Source organism: Homarus americanus, unplaced genomic scaffold (assembly GCF_018991925.1).
Source record: "Homarus americanus isolate GMGI-L3 unplaced genomic scaffold, GMGI_Hamer_2.0 scaffold27875, whole genome shotgun sequence".
NCBI classification, from domain to species: Eukaryota; Metazoa; Arthropoda; class Malacostraca; order Decapoda; family Nephropidae; genus Homarus; species Homarus americanus.
Genome location: NW_024733870.1, coordinates 856844 through 879812, shown reverse-complemented (window position 1 = coordinate 879812; position 22969 = coordinate 856844). Strand labels below are relative to the sequence as shown.

Genomic DNA, 22969 nt, shown 5'->3' with positions numbered 1-22969 from the left:
TATAGAGTTAAAGTTTGTTGTTGTTGTTGTGAAGCTGTTTACAAGTAGAGCCAGACACAGTCTCCAGGTAAACTTGGTTATATCATCCACCATTTACCTATGAGACCAACACCTGTGAAGACTCCTCAGGTAGACTCCAGGTATAGTCTTAACGAGGGACAGTGACATTAGCATCAGGAGAAAGAAACTGAAACTTTCAAATAATTTATGAGTGAGTGAGAAGAGACACCTGACAGCCTCTCCAGGTAACGCCAGATTAGTGAGAAGAGACAACTGACAGCCTCTCCAGGTAACGCCAGATTAGTGAGAAGAGACAACTGACAGCCTCTCCAGGTAACGCCAGATTAGTGAGAAGAGACAACTGACAGCCTCTCCAGGTAACGCCAGATTACAGCAAAATAATATTGCTGCCACCTGCTGACGACTGCTGATAATGAGAGAGACTAAGGTGGGTGACGATGACCACACACACACACACACACACACACACACACACACACACACACACACACACACACACACACACACACACACACACACACACACACACACACACACACACACACACACACACACCAGCTGGCAATGACTCACAGTATAGGCCGAGTTATATTGGTTCCCATCGATGTGGGCGGAGAGGGGGAAGAGGGAGGATTAGGGGTAGGTGGAGGGATTTTAGAGGTAGGTGAGAGACGGGGGAAATCTAGGGGTAGGTAGGTAAGTGAGGGACAAGGGAGGAGCGCCCTTAAGGGGGGTGACGCCATAAAAGTTGTCCGTCACGCGCCATTACCCAGCCACTGTGGATCCCTGGACGACCTTAAACAAACTCCTGGAATACGGAAGAGGTGGGGGGGGGGGCATGATCCTAGGTAGGGGGAAGAGGAGGAGGAGGGGAAGAAGAGGAGGGGAAGAAGAGGAAGGGAAGAAGAGGAGGAGGAAGAGGAGGAGGAGGGGAAGAAGAGGAGGGGAAGAAGAGGAGGAGGAAGAGGAGGAGGAGAAGGTGTGTGTGAAATTAAAATCCAACAACAACAACAATAAGGTAAGCTAAGGTAAAACAATCTCAGGTAAGTTTAATTATACCTGCCCTGGACACATGTAAATCATGTGAGTGTAAATCATATTCACCGTGAGAACAGCTGAAGTAATTTACACTTCGTTAGTAAATCACAACTCCAGTAATAAAAATCACAACAGATTAATTTACACCTTCATAATAATATCTATGGTAAATAACCTAACATAACCTAACCATCATAATAATAACAACAACTGCGATGTTCCGAAAGGCCATCCCGAGCGTTTTAATACGATATAAACAAACACAGCGTTGCCACATCTCCCCAAACGCGCCAAACACTGTACCAGGTGTAAATGTAAGCGACTGTACATATTCTACCTTCATAATCAGTACAGGTTAATACACATCTCAACATTACTAATGGGGGTAATACAGTCCCTGGAACGAGTTGGTGAATCCATTATAAGTTCAGGTACTCACGAGACCTACCAAGTTGCCACCTCCATCACACTCACCTGAAAAGACACAAATAAAAGTTAATAATCACCAAAGAAAAGTAATTAACACCGGAAACTGCATTCAAAAAAAGTAGATGGAGTATGTTTACTATGTCAGAGGGAGAGGGAAGAGGAGAGGGAGAGAGGAAGGAGAGAATAATTATATTTATCTATGTTTACTTCCTGTATTTATCTAGATAAACTTTCACTCACAGTAAGAAATGTCCTCCATCACTTGACTAAAATTGCTTTTTTTTCCACCGCACAGTTTTAGATTGATGCTACATACAGGAAGTTTGTTTTACTTTTATCATTAAATTCTAGTTATTAAAATCTATATCACACAAAATAGGTAAGTATTTTTTCAAGTAAAGAGTCATAAAGCTGTTAATTAAATGTATCTGTTTTGACTTTCCACCGTCTGTGATACTGCGATGGGTGGATCTGGTACAGTTTCATATTTCCCCGCTGGTACTGAGTTTGTTCACCTTGGTACACATATTATGTTCTCTTGTTCTTCTCCTGCATTATTACCTAACTTTCCTAAACCTTCACCTCCTCACTACGACACACACACACACAAGACATCTGGTAGTGGGTAGAGAAGTTTTGGTTCACGACTTTCCTAACCTATCCCTTCCTGAGTGCAGATAAGAAAGCTTTTAACGTACACTCAAACCTTCCATCTCTCTCCTTCCTTCCTTCCCTCCCTTCCTTCCAAACCCACCCCCCTCCCTCCCATTTTCTGTAACACCTCCTTGGAAATCATAATCGAATCTAAACCTCCTTGGAAATCATAATCGAATCTAAACGTCTCTTTTATCGTTGTCGTTTAAGAGGATTTGGGATAATGCGTACACACACACACACACACACACACACACACACACTCTGCCTAGACAAGGGTGTCCATAACACGGTGATTTGAAGTCATTTTTGGTGGTTCTTGGTTGTTGAGTAATGTTACGGTAGTGTTGTGGTGTGTGTGTGTGTGTGTGTGTTTTCACCACCCACCACCACACCACTACCACCACACCACTATCATCCCAAAACTCAATACCAATACTGCCTCACCCAGCCGCCCAATAAGAGAATCACCCAAAACAATATCTCCCTTGTATCACCCCCACCACACCTCTCGTCTTGACACAGGACCAACACACCAAGGAGGCCAACAGCAGGTAAAGGAGGGAAGAGGATGATAGGTAGCTAAAGAGGGGGATAATATGAGACAAGAGAGACAGCTAACGGAATAGGAGAGGTAGACAGAAAGGAAAGAGGACAGGTAGAAAGTGGACAGGGAGAGGTGGATAGAGATGGTTATGGCAGGTCACTTGGAACTAGAGGAAGAATATACCAGCAGAAGATCGTGGGGGAGGAAGGAGGCATTTGGAGAACGGGAGAGCCTTCACGACCTTCATGAACCACTACCACCACCAGCAGCAGCAGTAGTGGTGGTGGTGGTGGGGGCGGTACACGAGGAGGGGTCACGCCGGGTCAGGAGGGAGGAGTGGCCCAAGGTCATGTGTGAGAAGGTTGAGCAACATCACCTCACCATGGTATGTAACCGCATGCAGCAGTGAATCCGCGGTCTAGCTGCGGTTTACTCGTCTCTCACACCAGGTATGAGGTTTACCAATGGTTTTTATTTGAGGTTAACCTGAGATTTACCTGAGGTTAATCTTTGAGTTTACCTGAGATTTACCTGAGGTCGGGGAGCTATTCATCTGAGGCACAACACTGAAAGCATAAGTGTAGCGACTCTCGGACACAAAGGTGGGAAAATTCTCCTCCTAGTTATTCCAGTTTCTCTCTCCGTCCTTGCCTCTCCTCCCTGCCACTACACCTAACTTTCACTACGATTTCACCACATTGTTACTGAGTGAGGTTGTTTAATATATGTGAAGAGTGACGTTATGTTTATACTCCCCCTGTTTGATTTGCAGTTCTGTTCATAAGGGTCATATTCTGTCACCATGATCTGACTACCACCACCTGACAATCACCACGACCTGGTCACTGCTACCACAACTCCAGGGACCACCACAGCCCTGGGAGTGCCATGAGGGCCATACAGGACCCTAGACTCTGGCACACACACACACACACACACACACACACACACACACACACACACACACACTTATTCCTGTAGATGTCCATTTGTTACTTCACTCAAACTACTGACCTCAAACTGTGACCCAAACTTTTCAACTACTGACCTCAAACCAGACCCAAACTTTTCAACTACTGACCTCAAACTGTGACCCAAACTTTTCAACTACTGACCTCAAACTGTGACCCAAACTTTTCTCCTGCCGAAGTTAGGTTAGATTAGATTAGATCAGGTTAGGTTAGGTTAGGTTAGATTAGATCAGGTTAGGTTAGGTTAGGTTACGACTTATCAAAACGTCGATCGTCCTGGAAAATAAAGTTATAACGTCATCCATCCTAGAATAAAAAAATATTTCACACATACTGCCAATACTGAATAGTTTTATTCCCAGTTTCTATTAACGCACTGTCAACACTCAATGCCATTTTCACCAGGACCAATACCCAGCTGTCACGGGTGGATGAAATGCTCACCAGGACTCGGTACCCTTCAGGAAAAATATATACCGTATTATTTCCTAAGCTTCAGTATAATCGTTTAATTTTCGTTTTTTTTTAGTAATTAATTCAGAAATAATATGACAAACATTACTTATATAATTATGATTAGAGATTATAAAATGTCAAAAGTACCAATAAGATACAACAATGTGAGGTATTATTATTATTATTATTATTATCATCGCAAGTAAAAGCTCAAATTAATTTTCATTCACGTAAAGTTTCTATCAAAATAAGTCTTTAAATTATCAGTCTCCCATTAGTTCTACCGCAACACCCCCAAGATTAGCAAGCAGCAAAGTGTTCCAAACAAATGAGTCAACACAAATCATCACAGTGTTGCTTAAGGCTCGATTATTTACAGATCGTCAGTAGCAAAACAACTTGACGATGAACCACACAAGACATTCAAAAGTTCACACACTACCCCCACGAAGGTCAACAAGTACTGCTTAGTGTGAAGTGGAGCAACAGACACCCACACCTCCCCACCCACACCAGCAGAGAGTACCCACACCACCCGCTTTCACCCCTGACCAGTGACCACCACTATCACCACCTGGGCACAAGGCTAGACGGGGCATTAAGAGGGGCATCATGGGGGTGAGAGTACAAAGGGGAGAGCTAGACAAGGACAAGGGAAAGGCGAAGTAGATGATGTAGTACTGGAAAACAAGAGAGCGAGAGCCAGAGAACAGGTGGGTAAGTAAAAGGGAAGAATAAGCGTCAGCAGAAGCAGGGATGACTGATAACTAAGCAGAAGTGGTGGAAAAGGGTAAGGGTAAGGTAGTAAATCAGAGAGAGAGAGGGAGAGGGAGAAGGGAGGAAGGGAGAGGAGGGGGACGCTTTTAAAACCTTCTGCCGTTTTGTTTACATCCGAATGAGTCTCAGGGTGATTCTGACGCCATTTTGTTTTAACTTCCATATATCGTAAACTAACACAAGTCAGTTACTTTGTGTTCCTACATCACCAATTAGGGGAACAAATTAACCTGGGGATCACATGAGACTTCGGGCCACGACAGGACGCAACGACAGGGCAAGGAAGGACGCAACGACAGGCCATGACAGGACGCAACAATAGTTCAAGGAAGGACGCAACGACAGGGCAAGGAAGGACGCAACGACAGGCCATGACAGGACGCAACGACAGGCCATGACAGGACGCAACAACAGGGCAAGGAAGGACGCACCAACAGGCTATGACAGGACGCAACAATAGGCCAAGGAAGGACGCAACGACAGGCCAAGGAAGGACGCAACGACAGGCCATGACAGGATGCAATAACAGGGGAAGGAAGGACGCAACGAAAGGCCATGACAGGACGCAACGACAGGCCAAGGAAGGACGCAACAAGAGGCCAAGACGAGACGCAACGAGAGCCCGGAGGATAGTTCAAGTGGAGGAAGAGATGGTACTTGGTGTCCCCTGGAATAGGTTCTCGTGTTAACTATACAACTACAACCCAACCCAACCTAACCTAACCTGACCTTTGATATTTTCTTTGGAGTAAATTATAATATTTCTGTTACGAGTATGTTGCATGGTGCTTAGTTTGAGTGGTGGTGGTGTGGTGGTGGTGGTGGTGGTGGTGGTGGTGGTGGTGGTAGTAGTAGTAGTAGTAGTAGTGGTGGTGGTGGTGGTAGTGATGGTGGTGGTATGTGGTGGTGGTGTGGTGGTGGTGGTGGTGGTGGTGGTGGTGGTGGTAGTAGTGTAGTAGTAGGTGGTGGTGGTGGTGGTGGTGGTGGTGGTGGTGGTGGTGAGTGGTGGTGTGGTGGTGGTGGTGTGGTGGTGGTGGTGGTGGTGTGGTAGTAGTGGTGGTGAGTAGTGTGGTGGTGTAGTGGTGGTGGTGGTGGTGGTGATGAGTAGTGGTGGTAGTAGTAGTAGTGGTAGTGGTGGTGGTGGTGGTGGTGGTGGTGGTGGTGGTAGTAGTAGTAGTAGTAGTGGTGGTGGTGATGGTAGTAGTGGTGGTGGTGGGTCAAGGGCTGGAGGCAGGGCAGGAAAGTGTCTGACCCACCACCTGTAGGCTAACCCCCATCATAAACCCACTTGGCTACCTGCCCACTCCTCCTCCCTCCACTGTACGCTGCCACTCCTCCCTCCCTCCACTGTACGCTGCCCCTCCTCCCTCCACTGTACGCTGCCCACTCCTCCCTCCCTCCACTGTACACTGCCCACTCCTCCCTCCCTCCACTGTACGCTCCTCACCCCCTCCCTCCACTGTACGCTCCTCACCCCCCTCCCTCCTCCACTGTACGCTCCTCACCCCCCTCCTTCCCTCCAGTGTACTCAGGCTCTCCGCTGGAACAAGGCTGTGATGGAGAGTGGCACCACCCCTCAAAATCCTTCTCTCCCTCATCTCCTCTTCCATATCCTTTCATTATCCAGCAATATTTTATCCTCCCTCCACTTTACGGTCCCTCCTCACCTGTCCCCCCTCTCCTCCCTCCCTCACCTGTCAACCCCCCCCTCACCTGCCACCCCCTCCCTCCTCACCTGTCAACCCCCTCCCTCACCTGCCACCCCCTCCCCTCCCTCCACACACTCTCAAGTCACTCTACATTATCTTACCCTTCCATTCACAACCACTACAGTTTATCAGTCCTCCTTCCTCCCCCCTCTCACTAACCCCCTTCTCTACCTCACTCTTTCTATCCCTCCCTCCCCTCTCTCTAACTCTCTCTCACCCTAACCCTCCCTGCCCCTACCTCACTTACCCCCCACCCTTCCTACCCCCAGGCCAAGGAATTCCTCACTCCCTCCTACCACTTCTCAACCACCTCAGTCCATTCCACTCTCCACATTACGTCGTTAATTATACGCACATCACACGTAACTACCTGTATACCTGCTACCTCCTCCCCCTCTTCTCTAATTCCTCCTCATTTTCCTCTCCTCTTCTCCATTTACTCTCCTTCTATTCCTCCTCTCGTCCAATTCTTCCTCCTCTTCCTCCTCACTATCAAAGCCGCAAGTCCATCAAACACAAATACCACGAGAGATGTGGTTAAAAAGACGTACAAAGAGAGAGAGGAAAAAAACACCGTCAACACGAGCAATCAACATCGCCTGGCGTTCCTTTCCTCCTAGATAACACGATTATAAAGGCCACTACACCAACGGCAGCAGAGGCACTGTACTGTAAAAAAAATAATTCAGTACAAATAATCGTGTAAGAACTGCTTGGACACATTCCCTCACGCCCGGGCCTTCGCTACAGTCCGCCCCTTGTACTGTAGTCCGCCCTTTGTACTGTGTTGTAGTCAGCCCCTTGTACTGTGCTGTAGTCCGCCCCTTGTGCTGTTGTAGCTCCTTATACTTTGTTGTAGCCCTTGCTGTACTGTGCTGTAGTCCACCCCTTGTACTGTGCTGTGACCGCCCTTGTATTGTGCTGTGACCCGCCCCTTGTACTGTGCTGTGGCCCGCCCCTTGTACTACTGCCCTCTTTTGTAGCACGGCGAGAGAGAGAGAGAGAGAGAGAGAGAGAGGTACTCCAGGACGTGACACAAGCCAGCTGACGGCCCTCAATAGGCCACTGGATTACTCTTCTCGAGGCCTCTTCCTTCTCTTCTTCTTAACCTTCTTCTTCTCCTCTTGTTACTCTTCCTTGAGGCTCTTTTCTCCACTTCTTAACTACTACTTCTTCTTCTTCTTCTTCTTCTTCTTCTTCTTCTTCTTGCCAGACTTTAGGACTTTCTGAATCATTACTTACACCCTCACGTACCGATGACAATACCACTTAACAGGTACAGTGCCTTAACGAGAAAGAAGGACGTTCCCCAATGATTCTGAGACAAGAGGCATCATACAGGTATACCTTACACCTTAAGAGAGAGAAAATAACACCTTGGTTTTATGACCTGAGTTAGGTTAGGTTAGGGTTAGGTTAGGTTAGATTTCGTCACTGTTATGTAATTGTAGGTTACTAGGGACATTTTGGGTGGTGGTGTGTGGTAGGGGGTTGGTGTGTGGTAGGGTCATGGTGGTGTGGGAAGGGTCATGGTGGTGTGAGAGGGGTCCATGGTGGTGTGGGAGGGTCATGGTGGAGTGGGGGGTCATGAGGTGGGGAGGGTCATGGTGGTGTGAAGGGTCCATGGTGGTGTGAGAGGGGTCCATGGTGGTGTGGGAGGGCTCATGGTGGTGTGGGAGGGTCATTGGTGTGGGAGGGGTCATGGTGGTGTGGGAGGATCATGGTAGTGTGGGAAGGGTCATGGTGGAGTGGGAGGGGTCATGTGGTGTGGGAGGGATCATGGTGGTGTGGGAGGGGTCATGGTGGTGTGGGAGGGGTCATGGTGGTGTGGGAGGGGTCATGGTGGTGTGGGAGGGGTCATGGTGGGGGAGGGCTCATGGTGGTGTGGGGGAGGGGTCATGGTGGTGTGGTAGGGGTCATGGTGGTGTGGGAGGGAATCATGGTGGTGTGGGAGGAGGGGTCATGGTGGTGTGGGGAGGGTCATGGTGGTGTGGGAGGGGTCATGGTGGTGTGGGAGGAATCATGGTGGGATGGGGAGGGAATCATGGTGGGGATGGGAGGGACCATGGTGGACCACTGAGGGGGGAGAGGACCACAGAGGAACCACAGTCAGGGGAGTAACTCTACCCATGACTCATCCTGTTCGATGTGCCCACCCCCCCCATCCCCCTCCCCCCCACCAGAACTATCCTCCCCTCCTCTCCACCAACACTATCCTCCCCTCCTCTCCCATCACAATTATTCCCCCTCCTCCTCCCCACCACAACTACCCCCCTTCTCCCCACCACAACTATCCTACCCTCCTCCTCCTCCCCATCACAACTACCCTTCTCCCCACCACAACTACCCCTCCTCCTCCCCACCTCAGCCAGACCTCCTACCGTCTCCGCTACTAACCAACTTCTCCTCAACCAATACTCTTCCTTCTTTTCATTCACCATTACTTTCTTTCATCCACCTCTTCTCTACACTTCATTCCTTCTTTCATCCCTCTTCTCCCTACACTTCATTCCGTCTTTCATCCACCCCCTCCCCCCGCCCACGGCTGGAGTCACCATCGCCCCGTCACACTGGCTGAGCTGTGCGTGACATTCTGCTGCTCCCTGGAGATTCTAGTTGGTGGGCGGCTGGTGATAGTCTGGACACAACTCCCGCCCACTACCACCATCCTATCACGTCTAGGACCTGCCACCACCACCACTACCACCATCCTATCACACACACACACACACGTCACCCTTCCCTCACTTCATCTCCCTTAAAAACACACTGAAGTACCCAACAGAACTTCCCACGCCTTGATGGTCCACGAATTACCACCAGAGTCTTTACCACAAACTGTAGACTCCTGTGACGGGTTTTGTCTTGTGAGCACGGGACGAAAGACTTCTCTCTCTCTCTCTCTCCTCCTCTCTCTCTCTCTCTCTCTGTTCTTGTGTCGTTGTTATGATGAAACTACATAAACAAGTATAATAATAACGATAATAATATAGTTTATAACAAAGACAATAGCAAATAAGCAAATGCATATCCCAACAGATAATAATAATAATCATAATAATAATAATAATGACTTTTGAACTGCTAACCTCAGTACAGGATTACCACACTGCCTCTGTTACGCTTCACTGGTACAAGAGAAGGACTCACACGCTTTAGTTCACACGCTGACTGGCGGCTGAGTGTATCGAGGGGAGGGGGTAAGAGCGATACGTACTGTTGTCTTAATAAACACCTGAGGGAGAGTTTGAGTGTGTCTGGGAATAGATACTTGAGTGTGTTATGGCAGGGTTAAATTTCATCTGTTCCCGGATTTAAAGGTGGTCTTTTAATGTGTGTGTGTGTGTGTGTGTGTGTGTGTGTGTGTGTGTGTGTGTGTGTGTGTGTGTGTGTGTGTGTGTGTGTGTGTGTGTGTGTGTGTGTGTGTGATAATAATAATAATAACAATAATAATAATAATTAAAGGTTTATTGAAATAGCATGGCAGTCGGAAAGCTGAAAATATACAGTTACATAATTGGGGAATGGGTCTCTTGATTTACAAATAATATACAAGTAATATAAGTGATACAAATATGATAAATAATAACTAGATGGGGAGAAGCTCAAACTACAGGGCATTTCAACATATAGTGACAGTGCAAAAAGTAAGATTGGCTGGGAGTGATTACGAGCGATCAGTACGTGCTCGTATGGGCTGGATGCGGTTGTGGTGTCGAACAGCGACTTCGCGGACGAGGGATCTCAGGGGAAGTAGGAGCCGGTGTCGAGGATGGTGCAGAAGCTTTTCACCAAATTTGCATGGTGATGATCAAAGAGCCGAGAGGGTCAGTGTGTTGAGCGCTTCTTGATATGTGGAGTAGGAAGGGGAGAGAATAATCTTGCATGCCCTCTTTTGCACCTTTTCTAGGTGTTTACGTTGTGTGGCATTTAGGGAGGAACACCAGGTAGGGGAGGCATAGGTGAGCTTGGGAAGTATGAATGTTGAGTAAACACTGAGGAGCTCGGGCGCAGGAACTCCGCAGGACTTGAGTCGGCGGAGGAGGTGGAGACAGAAACTGGAGGATTTGACAACTTCGCTGACGTGTGGTTTCCAATTTAGTTTGTTATTTATAGTGACACCGAGGAGCTTAGTGGAGTCCACAACCTGCAGTGTGTTGGGGCCTAGAGTAATGGAAGGAGGTGGGGCAAGGTCAGAGGAGAGGTTGATGTGCATAACCATGGTCTTGGTATGGTTGATGGGTGTGTGTGTGTGAGAGAGAGGGGGAGGTACCTGGAACTATTTCACTGTAAAGCTTTAAAATGACAACAATGGCACCAAAGTCTCACTGAGTCTCGACCATTAATAGAAATCGAGAAAGATCTTGTCATGGGCTCCTACTCACCCACCCCCCTCCTCACCCCATCCCCTCCTCACCCCAATTCCTCCCTCCAAACCCCACCTCCTCCTCCTCTTGTCTGCCTCGTATGAACACACACACACACACACACACTATACGCCAGAAAAGATTCTAAGACCATGATCAGACGCTCCCCGACAACACAATATCCCCGTCGCCATTAACAAGATTAAAAACAGAGATGGATTACCTGTGTCGGATCGATCATACGCGTTATTAGTGTTATATAGATGTTTTGATGATTACTTAGTATATTAACAGTGGCACAGGTGTATAGCTCAGGTGTTATTATTACTCCAGGTGCTATTAATTATTACCACCATCATATTAATTACTGATATTATTTTATTATTATCATCATCATCACTACATGCACTACACCTCAAAAGATACAAGACAGGTAATATGGACAGGTAACAACACCTTTGAGATTCACAGTGTAGGGAAAGTCTATAAAGGTGAGTCTTCATTGTGTATAACCATTTAGAACAAGACTTAAGATAAATAGGTCACACGAGAAGCAGAAGAGTGATGTGTTTGTGATGCTTCTAGTAACCAGGTGTAGTTACTGTTCCCATTAAACGTTTACCTGTGTAGTATTGTACCTGTCGTTGGGGAGGAGATGGGAGGAGGGAGGGGTGGGGATGGGAGAAGAGAAGAGCCATACCTATCTATCTCCCATATCTTATTCCACCATCAGATACACCATACAGGTAAGCACGCCCATACCCTAATTAATCACACAGGTAAAAACAAATAATATTAAAAAAATTAAAAAATCCCAAATTCACCTTTTCAATGGCTGGCTCTCTCTCTCTCTCTCGTATATCCCAACTTTTATTAGTAATATTTTGAAGCGTGAGACATCCCCCCCCCCCTCTCCCTTGATGTTTACACCGGGGTAATTCTGTTAAAACTAATCCTCCACATTTTAACGGGGGTTAGTTTGCACAGCCCGACCGTGTCCTTCAGAATTACTGTATTTTCGTGTGTGTGTGTGTGTGTGTGTGTGTGTGTGTGTGTGTGTGTGTGTGTGTGTGTGTGTGTGTTAGGTTAGCAGTATTTCCTAAGCCTGAAATGTGTATAATTTTATCCTGATTTAACTGAGTGCTTGTGATTTGGGTAATTCTAACTACTTCCGGTTGTTAGGGTGTTACGTAACAGCCAATTGAATGTGAACTTGTAATATTGTCTACACCATCAACCTTATACATGATGTCAACACTATAATAACCTCGTTCAGATATGAGAACTATTTGAAGAGTGACATCACCCATTTCAAGAGTGACATCATCCATTTCAAGAGTGACATCACCCATTTCAAGAGTGAGTGACATCACCCATTTCAAGAGTGACATCATCCATTTCAAGAGTGACATCACCCATTTCAAGAGTGACATCACCAATTTCAAGAGTGACATCACCCATTTCAAGAGTGACATCACCAATTTCAAGAGTGACATCACCCATTTCAAGAGTGACATCACCCATTTCAAGAGTGACAATACCAATTTCAAGAGTGACATCACCAATTTCAAGAGTGACATCACCCATTTCAAGTGACATCATGGTGTTGTCTCTTATGGAGTCTGCATAGTCCCCCCCCCCATACACCAATACATATGTAGAGCTGTAAATTATGTACGGCGGGAGAGTAGCGGGAGGGAGGAGTAGGGGTGATGGAGCAGCGGGAGGAGAGTGTACTTGAAGGGGAGGAGGTAGGAGTGATGGCGGGAGGACTGAGAGTACTAGAGTAGATGGAGGAGGTAGGAGTGATGGAGCAGTGAGTGTACTAGAGTAGCGGGAGGAGGAGTAGGGGTGATGGAGCAGCGGGAGGAGTGAGTGTACTTGAGTAGCGGGAGGAGTAGGGGTGATGGAGCAGCGGGAGGAGTGAGTGTACTAGAGTAGCGGGAGGAGGAGTAGGAGTGATGGCGGGAGGACTGAGAGTACTAGAGTAGATGGAGGAGTAGGAGTAATGGAGCAGCGGGAGGAGTGAGAGTACTAGAGAAGCGGGAGTAGGAGTAATGGAGCAGCGGGAGGAGGAGTAGTGGTGGGAGGAGATGTTGGCTTCATTAAATATTTATCAGAAAGAAATGGTGCAGTACAGACCAGCCAAGCTTAAGCGTACAGACCAGCCAAGCTTAAGAGTAGCGTCTTGTTTACAGTGTGCTGGAGACGACCCCAGAGACGACGACCCTCCCTACCACCACCAGTACTACTACTCTGATGTGTGTGTGTGTGTGTGTGTGTGTGTGTGTGTGTGTGTTTGTACTCTCACTGGGCGAGGTTGTGTGGTGTACTTGAACAGTTATACGAGCTGGAGAGGGTGTGGGTGGTAGGGGAGGGTGTGGGTGGGACAGGGTGTGGGTGGGACAGGGTGTGGGTGGGACAGGATGAGGCAGGCCAGACCCCGACCCAGGGAACAAGGGGATCGCTTCACCTAAGAGGTCCCTCACGGGTTGTCTGGCGCCACTACGCCCACCCCGCCCACAACACTGATACAACAACGCCCACGGTCATGTCTTTGCCACCCACCACGCCCGTAACACTACCACAACACCCGTGGCTATGTGTACCACCTGTAGGATACACACACACACACACACACACACTTGTAATAATAAAACCAACAATTATTTCATTAGAGAAACATAAGTCAAAAAACAACATAACATTACCAATATACTTTAAAATTATTGGACACTTTTCTACCATAACTTAAACGATAAATAAACACACCGTACTGAAGGCTAATAATAACAGCTTCAATCGGCATGAATCACCACTGTTTATAAGCGGGTGGGTTAAAGTTAGTCTATATGGCCCAACACCACGGGTCAGCCTCTCTGTGTGTTGAGGCGTCCAGCAACACACACCAAACCTAAGTGAGGGTAACGTCACGCCAGACAGCTGATGCCTCCGCGTGTGTGTGTGTGTATGTGTGTGGAGGATACTGTGGAGGAGGAGAGGGAAGTGGAGGAGAGGGGAGTGGAGGAGAGGGGAGTGGAGGAGAGGGGAGTGGAGTGGAGGAAGGGGGCAGTGGAGAGAAGGGGTGGAGGGGTCATGGTGTAACTTAAGAACGTCAGCATCACCCTCCCCCCACCTACCTGTTCTACCCCTCCTTTATCCTGTGACATTTCATCCACCTCACTCCGCCCGTTCATCCGTTGTGTACAACTGTCTGTCTCACTCTCTGTCATCCAAGCCAACACACTAAACATCACCCTTAACACCTACCTGAATATTAATTAGATTCACCTGAAGATTAACCACCCTAACGTTAACCTGGATAGCGTTAAGGTGTTTAATTATCAGGCGAGATAATCTAGGAGGATAATCTTTAGGTAATCCATTATCTAGTATAGAGTTATTCCAGATATTTCTCACTGGTAAGGACAACGGTGAACACACACACACACACACACACACACACACACACACACACACACACACACACACACACACACACACACACACACACACACACACACACACACACACACACCACTGACATTATGATCACTAGTACAGGTAATGACTCCAGTGTTCCAGAGTCTAATATATTATCTATTTCGATTAAGTTATGTGTCATTTATATGAATCTAAAGTACCGTAAGTAATGTGTGAAATATTTTCCTTCTCCTCCTCCAATTTCCTCTCCCCCTCCCCCTCCTCTCACCTTTAAGGGGGGCGGGAGAGGCGTCGACCCTAGAGGTAAGGACCCGGCAAACGTGGGGTCACCTCAGCGAATCTTCACCAGGTGTAACAAGGGTCGTGGCGTCTAACCTGAAGGCCCCCCCACGCGGCTACACCATACATACGTCTCACCGTCAGCCTTTACCCCAACACACACGAGTAACCCGCCTTTGTCTCTGCACCATCCTTGACCCAGGAGCTACTACAGTCTTACTACCGTCCAACTCCCCCTGACACACCCACTCCGCTCACGTAAACATTGTCTTGCTGTCATAAATTACCTCCAAAGTACACGTAGATTAGAACCATGGCCAACCTAGACTGGGAGTTACACAGGGTTACAGTCTCAGGATCTCTCTAATAGCTAGACTGCAGGAGTGACGGCGGTACACTCCTCTCAGACTGATGAACCATACTGATAAACACTTGTCATAATTGGTCTATTACTTAAAAATAATGAAAACCCGGCCATCTTGTTGAGTTATTGGTACACATGATGATGATGATGATTGATAATAATGATAAGAAAGTTCAATGCACTAACAACTCAACTCATTATAAAAAATTCAATTCCACACTCAACAGGAAAAACAATATTAAACACCAAATATCCTGCATAAAACAATATCAAACAAGGAGAAACACTCAACCACAACTGAGGCACTTGGCACACAATGTAAAAGTGTCTTAAGTTACGTGATAAACTCCATGTGTGTTTCTGACCAGGAGAGAAGCACTATCTAACCACGAACTTACTACCACAGTCAGATGAAACAATACTACACTTGTTCTCTCTCTCCTACACACACAAAGACACGAAGAACTACAGGTAGACGTCTCATATACACGACTTTTAAATGTTCTAGTTTTTGTTGAAATGTTTTTTACTCGTCTTCATGTAAATAATAATAATGACAGATAACGACGTTTTCTATACACCCACTACATCTACCCTCTCCCCTCCCTTCTCCCTCCACCCTCTCTTTCTTCTTCCCTCCATCTCCCCTCCCTTCTTCCCTCCATGTACCCCCTCCCTCTCCCCTCCATCTAATACCAACTCACTAAATTCTCTGTAGGTCATATTTCCTCTGCTCTCTCTCTCTCTCTCACCTGGATCCCGACAGACTAAAGTTCTTGACCCAGATGGCATTCCAAGTGTGAGGAAACCTGCCCTTGAGAGTGGGTGGGTTGGGTGTGGTGGGTGGGTTGGGTGTGGTGGGTGGGATGGGTGGGTGAGTGGCCCCAATCGCTGGCTACCTTTTCACACTTTCACTGTCCACTCACTACCTGCTTCAACCCAACCCGACCCGTGGACATTTTATACTATGACTCACTAACATACACAACACGTCTCTAAAACACAACACGTCTCTAAAACACAACACGTCTCTAATACACAACACGTCTTTAATACACAACACGTCTCTAATACACAACACGTCTCTAATACACAACACGTCTCTAATACACAACACGTCTCTAATACACAACACGTCTCTAATACACAACACTAATAACAACAACTGACGTGGATTTGGTCTTAATATATATATAACAGTAAGATGTGAAACAGTGAATAATATCAAGTATCGGTCAAGGGGAAGTGGCGGGAAAATGAGACTGGTGGTGGTGACTGTCTCAACACACACACGCCCGCAAGCACACACACACACACACACACACACACACACACACACACACACACACACACACACACACACACACACACACACACACACACACACACACACACACACACACACACACACACACACACACACACACTCGCGTACACACAAAGACGAAAGTTAAATCAATAACTATTTAAATCTATAGATGGTGTTTAATTAAAACAGTAGTTAAGATGTTATTTCTGACAATCTTTAAAGTGGTGGCAGTTAGTGATTTTTATTTTTTTGTCACTTACAGCGGCTAGTTTATTGTGCACCCCATACTCATCCTGTGAGCGGTAGCGCAAAAATATTACAGAGTAGAGTTTACGATGGGTCAGTATAACTAACCCCCGTGGTCAGGATATTATTGAATTGAATTTTACAGAGTACTTCAGATACATTCTTTGTTTAGTTCTATACATAGAGGGTGACTTATCCACACCTGCGTGAGTACAGGAGTGTGAGGCAGTGTGTCTGGCGGCGCACTTTGTTATTCACATTTGCGTGAGCGAGTGGTGGCAGTGGCGGAGGAATTATGTAACCCCCAACACGACCCCATCTGGTGTTTGACACACACACCACCGGCATCACTGGTCCTGCAACAAGTGACCTCTGACTAGCAGGAATGACTGTGTACTCTGACCTCTACTACACCACCTATGATCTTTATAACTCACCCTAGTTCACCCTGCCTCACCCTGGTCACTGTAGGTTGCTGCCAGGATCACCCTACAGTACACCAACACTCCCTGGCTTCACAACTTCAGTGTTTATTGTTACCAACACAAAGACAAAAAACTGCCCACAGCGACCGACCGACCGACCTCTCGACTGCGGCAAAACTCCCAATCACCGCGACCAGCACAGGCAGTGTGGGGAGAAGGAAGCGTCCTCACCAGCCCACACCCACTACCTGTCCTCCACCCTCGCCCCAAATAAGTCAATGACCCGACTCATGCACTCAGTCACTGCAGGTAGCCAGTGTAGTCAAGCCCGTACGCCAGACGAAGTTGCTGTTCCTGCATACACAAGTACACCGCCCCCACCACCCCCTCACGCCATTAACACCATCAGGAGGCATCAAAGCCACACCTGCACCGCCACTAAGAGTAAAAACGGCGTAAAAATGCTACTGCAGCGCCATCAATTAGCAGGAGGGGGGCGGATGACAGTGACGGAGGTGTCGGGGAGTATTTCCGGCTGGTGTGTGTGTTTATACCCATGGTGGTGACGGTGGACCCTTGCGCCCCCTCCTCTACCCACACACACGCCTCTACACCTCCCCCGCCTAGTACAGCATTAATCCCCAACCCCTCAATAGACTGGCTGTAATCCCCCTCCCCCAAAAATCAGTGACTTGCGGTCCCCAGTAATCCGCCACCACCCAGGATTTGTAAGCACACCAAGTGGAGCTCACGATGCGGTTATCTCAAGAACGAAGACGTAGTCAGGTCACACTCCAATAATGGGCCATACTCCCTGCGCCACACCCCGCATGCACCACCACCACCACTACCACCATCCTCACACTACTACCACCACCACTACCACCATCCTCACACTACTACCACCACCACTACCACCATCCTCACACTACTACCACCACCACTACCACACTACTACCACTACCACCACCACACAACTCCACTAACTTTACGCATCTTTACCATCACCATTTTGTCACGCTTAACCATATTAACGCTAACCTAACCTAACCTAACCTAAGCCTAACATAAACCTAACCTAACCTCATTCACCCTAAATAGTGTTAGGGTGGTTAATCTTCAGGTGAAATAAGCTAGGGTGGAGATTCTTCAAGTGATCTAATCAAGTATGCAAATTATTAAGCACAGGTGTGGTATGCATTGTATGGGCTAATTAAGTGTTGGGGAATCATAGTTACGTTTATTGATGCTTAAAAGCTTCTTAACTCGATAGCATCAGATAAACCCTTTAGTGGGGTGACCTGACCTGACCTGATCTGACCCACACACTATCTCACTGGGAAGTATCTAAGTTAGGTTAAACAGATATAAGGATGACAATGGATACTTGTAAACGAGCTAATTACGATAAACTAACAGACCTAATGCACTTTCCTTTAGTCACTACCTTCACCTAGTCTAGTGTGGACAGTTACTCTCACGACGAGCTCATCCACCACAAAACTATTCACTAAAAACAAAATTGATTAATTATATCATGAAAACTTCTTATTACCTTCTCTCCAGTAGTAATGGTGAGGTAGACTCCCTCAGCGACATATACATATTTCACGTCAAAATCGAAATCAATTCCATTCTCATTTCTATTCTAGTCCACACCGTCCTCCCCTTCCCCAGACATGCAAAAGAACACCTGGTCGTGACGTGTTAGGTGACTCTAAACACCTGGTCGTGGAGTGTTGGGTGACTCTAAACACCTGGTCGTGACGTGTTGGGTGACTTTAAACACCTGGTCGTGGCGTGTTGGGTGACTTTAAACACCTGGTCGTGGCGTGTTGGGTGACTCTAAACACCTGGTCGTGGCGTGTTGGGTGACTTTAAACACCTGGTCGTGGCGTGTTGGGTGACTCTAAACACCTGGTCGTGGCGTGTTGGGTGACTCTAAACACCTGGTCGTGGCGTGTTGGGGTGACTCTAAACACCTGGTCGTGGCGTGTTGGGTGACTCTAAACACCTGGTCGTGACGTGTTGGGTGACTCTAAATACCTGGTCGTGGCGTGTTGGGTGACTCTAAACACCTGGTCGTGGCGTGTTGGGTGACTCTAAACACCTGGTCGTGACGTGTTGGGTGACTCTAAACACCTGGTCGTGGCGTGTTGGGTGACTCTAAACACCTGGTCGTGACGTGTTGGGTGACTCTAAAACACCTGGTCGACGTGTTGGGTGACTCTAAACACCTGGTCGTGACGTGTTGGGTGACTCTAAACACCTGGTCGTGACGTGTTGGGTGACTCTAAACACCTGGTCGTGGCGTGTTGGGTGACTCTAAACACACCTGGTCGCACGTGTTGGGTGACTCTAAACACCGGGTCGTGACGTGTTGGGTGACTAAACACCTGGTCGAGGCGTGTTGGGTGACTCTAAACACCTGGTCGTGACGTGTTGGGTGACTCTAAACACCTGGTCGTGGCGTGTTGGGTGACTCTAAACACCTGGTCGTGGCGTGTTGGGTGACTCTAAACCTGGTCGTGGCGTGTTAGGTGACTCTAAACACCTGGTCGGCGTGTTGGGTGACTCTAAACACCTGGTCGTGACGTGTTGGGTGACTCTAAACACCTGGTCGTGGCGTGTTGGGTGACTCTAAACACCTGGTCGTGGCGTGTTAGGTGACTCTAAACACCTGGTCGTGGCGTGTTGGGTGACTCTAAACACCTGGTCGAGGCGTGTTGGGTGACTCTAAACACCTGGTCGCGTGTTGGGTGACTCTAAACACCTGGTCGTGACGTGTTGGGTGACTCTAAACACCTGGTCGTGGCGTGTTAGGTGACTCTAAACACCTGGTCGTGGCGTGTTGGGTGACTCTGGTCGACCTGGTCGAGGCGTGTTGGGTGACTCTAAACACCTGGTCGTGGCGTGTTGGGTGACTCTAAACACCTGGTCGTTGTTGGGTGACTCTAAACACCTGGTCGTGGCGTGTTAGGTGACTCTAAACACCTGGTCGTGGCGTGTTGGGTGACTCCACCTGGTCGAACTCCTTAAACACCTGGTCGTGACGTGTTGGGTGACTCTAAACACCTGGTCGTGGCGTGTGTTGGGTGACTCTAAACACCTGGTCGACGTTGGTGACTGCGTGTTAGGTGACTCTAAACACCTGGTCGGGCGTGTTGGGTGACTCTAAACACCTGGTCGAGGCGTGTTGGGTGACTCTAAACACCTGGTCGTGGCGTGTTGGGGTGACTCTAAACACCTGGTCGCGGCGTAAGTGACTCAAACACCTGGTCGTGGCGTGTTGGGTGACTCTAAACACCTGGTCGTGACGTGTTGGGTGACTCTAAACACCTGGTCGTGGCGTGTTAAGCGACTCTAAACACCTGGCTCCAGTGTGTTGTGTTGGATGGCCTCCGGAGCACCTGGTGTGGGCGTGCCTGGACCAGCTGGGGACCTTGGGACACATGGGGCTCACCCGACACATGTGTTACCCCTGAGGAGTCTATAAAGCTCATATTTCTCCTACAGAGTAAACATTACACTATGTCCCCCATGTGTTATGTTTCTTCTATAACGGAACATTACACTATGCCCCCCATGTGTTACGTTTCTCCTATAACGGAACATTACACTATGTCCCCCATGTGTTATGTTTCTCCTATAACGTAACATTACACTATGCCCCCCATGTGTTATGTTTCTCCTATAACGTAACATTACACTATGTCCCCCATGTGTTACGTTTCTCCTATAACGGAACATTACACTATGTCCCCCATGTGTTACGTTTCTCCTATAACGGAACATTACACTATGCCCCCATGTGTTATGTTTCTCCTATAACGTAACATTACACTATGTTCCCCATGTGTTACTGAGGCTGACGAGGTAAACAAGAACCTCAGGTGTAGAGGTGAACAAACACACTAACCACAGGAAATAGTGTACCACCACACCCAGGTGAGCCAGGTGTGACCCTCAGGTGACCCCCGAAGTCAATCACCCTGGTGTAGTGTGACCTGGATGGGAGTGTGTGTGTTGAACTTAACCTAACCAACATTAGTAGTTTAGTGAATCATATAACATCAAGAAAACTAAAAATCAACTTAAACTGCAGGAGAAATCTAAAATTATAATCTTGAGGTACCGTTTATTCTTAGTAAGATGGCCAGAGTAAAGGCATTTTGTCACGCTCAGGTCAAACACATAAAACGTAGAAGCATCCTGTAGGTGGGGTGAAGGAGGAGCAGTCAGTGGGTGTTAGACACAGAATGGGCGGGTGGTAAGGTGGGTGTTGTCAGGGAATGGGCGGATGGGCGGGTGGAATGAGAGTTAGCTTAATCTAATAAATAATAACTCAACTTAACATTACAGAGCCATATTATATTTTTTTAACGAGGAAAATATTTTGTAAATACATAACAATAAAGGTACACACGGTGACACTACCCAGGCCGGCACGTATGTTTACACTGTACCGTCGAGGTGTATGAAGCCAGGTGTGTACTTCATAAAGCCAACACACCTGGTACAAACACATGGACACACACAGAGGGACGGAGAGCCATTGACGTGGTGTGTGGAGCATAAAAGATAAGATGGGATATTGGTAGCGACGTGAGAAGTGTTTGAAAAAATGGTGATGACAAACAGTAGAATATCGATTAAGTTTGACTGTCCGGGTTGATACCAGAGAGACGGTGGTTGGAATTTCATCAGAATATTGATCATTGAAGAGAGGGACGGACGGACAGACAGACAGGAAAGATTGTCTGGGAATTAGAGACAGAATCATGATAAGGCGAGGAGATGTTGACTAAGGTCTGGGATGAGCTCTACTTAGTCAATAGTTAAGAGAGATAAATAATATTATAAACATTTCTAAGAAATTTGAGAAAAAATATGGAACTATTGACCTGATAAATATATACATCGTTAGTATGACTATAGTGTGTATAGAATTTGTATAGCAAGTAGAGGATGTGTATAGCGTGTGTCCATCACTTGTGCTTAATGTGTCGGACCCGGTGTGTGTGTGGCGAGCGCTTGGTGTGTCAGGGGGGTGGTGTGGGGGAGCAGGGCAGCATCCGGCCTGGGTCACGCGTCACCGAGCAGTGATTGTGACGAGACACTCACCTCCAACCACACACACACACACACACACACACACACACACACACACACACACACACACACACACACAGTTAGTCACGGTCTTGACGTAACTATTTGTATTCGCGTAACCAAACACGGCGAACACAAGCCACACCCACCAGCTGCCCCTACACACACACTCTTACACAAAAGGACCAACACACGACAGGGGGAACTGTCAGCTGACACCAAGAGGCCAAGAGGAACGACCGGCTGACATCTGGATAAGACAAACTGTCAGCTGACACCAGGAGGACCAGTCGGGCTGAGCTGACACCAGGGTGACACGACACAAAGGACGCGTCAGGGCAGCTCCACATAATCACATTCCTCCACCATGACAAGGCCTCTTGCTCAACGCTGCTCCACCAAGGACAACACCCACGACCTGACCTGTGCCACACCTGGCCCAACACTCACTCACCAAAAAGGTTCTGTAAACAAACAACCACGTGGACTGTACCTCTCTCAACTATTAACACCCAACTGCCTCCCACGGTACATCTGTGAAACTTCACCCTCACACCGGCGACAGCTGTACAACCACATCAGTCTATCACCTCACAACCACACCTATAACGCAAAAGCACACCTGCCCCACCCCACTACCACACCTCACAAACACTCTACCGCAAAATATTAACATCACACGTGTGCCATTATCAACTCCTTACCTGATAATCACACTACCACACAGGTCCACCACATGTGCTACACCCGAGACCCACACCAGCACACACCAGTAGTATCAGTGTTTGTCCTGACCATTGAAAGTAAGACTAAGTATATCA

The 22969-nt window shown here is 47.6% G+C and overlaps 1 protein-coding gene across 9 annotated transcripts in view; it reads right to left on the bottom strand.

The window, feature by feature from the left end:
• The window catches only part of LOC121870077 (tight junction protein ZO-1-like), a 108168-nt gene that overhangs the window by 83357 nt on the left and 1842 nt on the right, over positions 1–22969 (bottom strand). The gene's annotated exons all lie outside the window — the stretch shown is intronic.